The sequence below is a fragment of the Galeopterus variegatus genome, unplaced genomic scaffold (assembly GCF_000696425.1).
Source record: "Galeopterus variegatus unplaced genomic scaffold, G_variegatus-3.0.2 Scaffold4039, whole genome shotgun sequence".
NCBI classification, from domain to species: domain Eukaryota; kingdom Metazoa; phylum Chordata; class Mammalia; order Dermoptera; family Cynocephalidae; genus Galeopterus; species Galeopterus variegatus.
In genome coordinates, this window is record NW_007730150.1 from 2,229 (window position 1) to 7,505 (window position 5,277).

Below are 5,277 nucleotides of genomic sequence, written 5' to 3' on the forward strand. Positions count from 1 at the left end.
CTGTCATGCTTTTGTCTCTGTGGGCTGTAAATGCATCACCAGAGTCATAAATAAAACCTAGATAATTTCTGTCTGCAGATTCTAGCATTCTTATTCTTAGTAGCCCCAGAAATTAGGACATTAGAGAAAGCAGCCAGATCTGGCCCTTTAAATTCTAGGAAAGATGTGTTTCCATTCTGACCTATTTGGAGAGTAGCCATAATGGGCAGTTATTTTCTTAGTTTCTGTATTAGATGACAAGCTGCTGCCACAGAGTGACTCCAGAGTACAGTGGCTTATCTAAGATAGATGTTATTTCTCCCTCATGTAATAGATCAGCCAGTGCAGGCTGGTATGGCAACTCTGCTCCACAAGACCTCTTAAAGGCCCAGGTTCCTTCCATCTTGTTGCTCTGCAGTTCTTTTAAAGGAGGGATCTGCAATCTGTGGCCCAAGTCAGCCTCCTGTATTTTTTAAATAAAGTTTTATTGGCACACAGCCACACCTGTTTACATACTGTCTCTGGCTGCTTCAAGCTCCAATAGTACAGTTGAGTAATCTCAACAGAGACCATGTGATCTATAAGCCTAAAATATTGACTTATCTTGCCTTTTAGGAAAAAGTTTGCTGACTGTAGAGCATTGGGCTCACCTGCCTGGTCAGAGTGAGGACATTGGAACTCCTGCTTCTCATCTGGGGAGGGGAACAAAGAGAAAACCAAGGCTAGGAGCTTCCTTTTAAGCAGGTGACACAGACAATGGTGTGCTGATGAATATTTAACAACCAGCTTTCCCAGGAAAGCAAGAGGAGCTGTGCTTTTTAGTGTCTGCCAATTTCTGTGGTGTAAATACTCCTACTATGGCTGATTTCAGTTAACAGTGAGATGTCACTGGACACAGAGTGGGGAAGATGGACATAACTGGCTTTCATGAGCCACCACTGGACACGGAAGTTACCTGCATCCCTTCTGCTCATGTTTGGTTGATGAGAACTTAATCACATGGCTGCAGCAAGCCACACAGAGTTTGAGAAACGTATCCGTAGCCAGGTGCCCAGGTGCCCAGCCAGAACTCAGGGCAGGCGATTATTACAGTAGAGAAGTAGAGAATGGGTGCTGTAGACAGTTAGCCTCATTGCCACACATGCTTTCCCAGGTGGTCTTCTTGGCCACAGCGATGCGTTTGCATGAAATAAGAGCAAATGTTTGGATAGAGTAGGGGAGAAAAGTATTGCATAGTAAAGAATGGTACATGAAAAACCAGAAAACATGTGATAAACTCAGGGAACATCCATGCTTGGAGGCACCCAATAAGGAGACTAAAGCTGTCAGAAGAAATGTGATTTGTCCAAGGTCACACAGCTAATGGGTGATATGGCCATGACATGACCACATTCATCAGAGTCCTTGTCCTGGCCCTGCTCCTGCCTTACCAGTTGCTTTTGGAACTGTTCTTTAGGGCCTGGGTGGCCCTCTTTCCTGGCTGAGTCTGGCCTCAGAATCCTCCTCAAAACCACACTCCAATCAGCCATACCAATGAGTCAGAGTTGACACGTGAGATGACTTTTCTTTGCCCTCCTTGATTTAGGTGTTGTTTCAGGGCCACCATGAGGTTCCCCAGAGATCGTGAAGAGGTACCGGGGTGTTGATTGTCTGGAATGTTTCTCCTTCATTGCAGATGGCTGCCATAGGTTATCTAGAAATTTGGGGTCCAAATCATTGTTACACATCCCACTCCTCTGGGTGCCTATCCACATTCAAACAGTGCCCAGCAGAGCGAGAACAGACTCATGTACATGATGTAGCTCAGTGCTCACAAAAACCTTAACCCACCCACACTATTCTCCCATTTTATAGATGAGAAAGTGGAAGTACAGCCACAGACAGGGTGACTGGCCCAAAGTGACACAGCAAGTAAATATGCTGTGTCCACATATATTCAACATCAGTACCTTCAGGAAGTCCCTGTGTATCCAGACAAATGAAATCAGCATGTTTGCCTACTCCTGGATAGCATAAATCTCTCCGTTAAGCCCACAGAGAAATAGGAAAGGCTGGTGACTTGGTCCTTAATTATTACTTTGCGTTAGTGTTGTACTCTCATTTTTCTCCCTAGGTACCCTCACTTTCAATTACGTAGTTACCTGTGTAACCAAACAGCTGGCTTAACATGCTTCCCCATGACCACCTTGTGAGGACAGGGCCCATGTCTGACTCATTTGCTGCCAGACCCCAGCACCTGACCCAGTGCCAGGCCAGACACTGGCATTCAATAAATAGGAAAGTATGAATGAATGAATCATGGCAGAGACTCTGAGCTTCTCCAGGGCAGAAATCACATGCTGTGGGCCTCTCTGTGTCCACATTGCATGGCACAGGGTAGCATTCAATGATGTTGAGTTCTGTGGAGTCAGCCCAGGACAGAGTGTGGGAACTCCCACACAAACACAAGTCTCACTTAAGCCTGGACTTGGGGCTGAGACAGATCTGGGTTGAAATTGAGGTATAAGGAGCTGAGTGACTAGAGGGCAAGATATGTAACTCCTCTGAGTTCTGTTTCCTCCTCTGTAAAATGGGCACACTAAAACTTGGCTTTGGGGGTTCCTGTGAGGGTATAAGCAAGATGTCAGCGTGGGCTCAAGAGTCAGGCTGCCTGGGTTGCACCCCAGCTCTATCCCCTACCAGCGGCGTGACCTTGAGCACACGATATATAACCTTAGTGATGGGGAACAAATTAAGATTTCAAAAAAGTCTAAAAACGCCTCCTTAGGTGGGTGATAATGAAAAAAAGTTTAAGAAATACCAAAATAAAGGCATAGACTATTCTAGAACCATTCTAGACTATTCTATTTAGAATTGCAGTATCTTAAGTACTTGAAATAGACTCAGAATTTTGCAATCTCAGAGTGTGTAAGAACAGAGAATTCTAGATTTCTAGAATCCAGAAGTGAAGGTCAGACTCTCAAAGTCGGAAAGAACTTTCTAGATCAGCAAAGTTGAGGCCCCAGAGAGGACCAAGACGTGGCCAGCGTTGCACACAAGGCGGGGGTGCAGCCCAGTTTCTGCAGAGCCCGGCTCCCACGCTCGCCCGGCTCTGCCGCGACACCCTTGCGCGGGACACAAGCCACCCAGGCCCGCCGCCTGCTCTCTCCGTGGTTCCTGTCGGTCCCGGGTGCCTGCCCAACCCCCATCCGGCAGAAGGGAGCACCCGGCTCCCCGCCCCAAGAGATGCCCGTTCCTCTCCAGCTAGCAGGACCCGCCCACTGGCGGGGCCGCCTGTCTGCCTCCAGGGTGGTGTGCTGTGGTTGTGTCAAGGGGGTCAATTAATTAGCAATTAGCAGAGGCGGGGTGTGCAGTCGCCAGGCTGTGCGTTGGCGGCTGCGAGGGAGAAGCAAGCGGGCGTCGGTCCAGCTCCGCACGGCTGTGCTCTGTCTTTGATTATTGTTATCTCTGCTCTCTTCCAAGACAACTCACTGACTGCTGGCCTGGGGAGCCATGATGTAACCCCAATCACTGGGTGGTGGGGGCCAAAGCAGCAGAGTGGGACTGCATCCCTCCTATCCATCCCCACAGCAGCCAAACACCTCAGCCTCCGTCCTGCAATGCTGGGCTTTGGGCACCTTCCACGTGAGCAGGGAAAGTGGCTTCTCCACTCCCGGGGTCCCCAGGCAGGCCCCTGGCTGCTGCCCCTGAGAGGGACCATGGAAGTTGCTCTGTCGCACTTTGCCAGCCTGCTGGTGAGACCCAGATGAGTGAGAACAGGAACACGTGGACAGGGACACGAAAAGCCATGGCAGCAACAGCAGAGCTCTCGTGATGCCCAGCAGTGAGAAGCCAGGCGAGGGCAGGGCTCAGAGGGGCCAGGCTCCAGAACAGTGGGAAAAGGCCGCGGCAACCAGGAAATAGCTGCCCTGGGACTGCAGGATTGTGTGGGTGGAGGACGGAGAGAGGACCTGCAACTACAAATTCATAGTAATGAGCATGCAGTCCGTGCATTGGGCAATTATTTCCATCACACACTGTGCTGAGTGGTTCAAAAGTATTTTCTCTTTTAAACCTCATTACAGATCAAGACAGTGAGTAGTAGTATTTTTATCCCTGTCTTGCAGAGGAGGAAACTGAGGCTTAGAGAGGTTGTTACCTACCCAAGTCTCCATAGCAAGTAAGAAGCAGAAATGGGATATGAACTCTGGTCTTAGGCACAGACTTTGGTGTCAGACACTCAGATCTGTGCCTCAATTTCTTTGCCAGTAGAATGGGAATAATCATAATCTCCTTCCAAGAGAGGATCAATTGAAGTGGCAGAAATTAAGCACTTAGCACAGTGCCTGGCACGGGCACATAATAAGCATGCAGTAACTAGTGGCTTCATTATTACTGAGCATGGTTGTGGGGCTGTTTGGGCCTTTTGGGGTACAGATTCCAGAGTCATGGTATAAGGAATCCCTTTGGAAGCCTATGCTTCCAAACCTCAGCAGCCCCGTGTTTGGCAACACATCACTAAGATCCGGGCCATACTGCATGATTAGTGGGACAGATTCTGGAGCTAGACTGGACTCGAATCCTGACTCCTACTTGTTAGCTGTGTGACAATGAGCAATTTAATTAACCTCTCTGTGTCCCTTTTCTTTATCTGCAAAATAGATTAAAAATAATGCGTCTCTCATAAAGTTCCTGTGAGAATTAAACAAGTTAATATTTGTGAAAAGCTTATAATATACCTGGTATATAGTAAGTGCTCTGTAACTATTTGTTAAATAGTAAAACATACGAAATAATGTAGTGTCCCCACTTTACATATGAGAAAACTCAGTGAGATGAAGTAATCTTTGTAGGGTTACCCAATTAGTGAGGGCAGAGCCAAGACATTACCCTGGGCAGTCTGGTTTCCCACCTTCTGTCACCACTTACAATTTGCTTGCAAAACCATGCTGGACTGGGATGGCAGCCTTTTGGGGGCCAGGGTTGCCCCGTCAGGGAAAGGATTGCTTTGATTGTGGTAGTATTTGTTAGACAGGGTGTCTAATTTGAAACCTGAAAAGAACTTTGACTTTGTTTTCTTTACTTTCTGAGTCTCTGTATTTCCTTCTTCCAAATATAGGATATTTTTTCCAAACAGTCTGCACCTTGCTCTGTCATTTATAATAATGATTATGATATGAGATCCCTAACACTTAATGAAGGCTATGTGCTAAGCACTGTACTCTTCTAAGTCCTGTGCATGGATTAGCTCATTGAATCCTGCTACAGTGCGCCGCTTGGGAGCGTGGTGGCGCTCCCGCCGAGGGTTCGGATCCCACA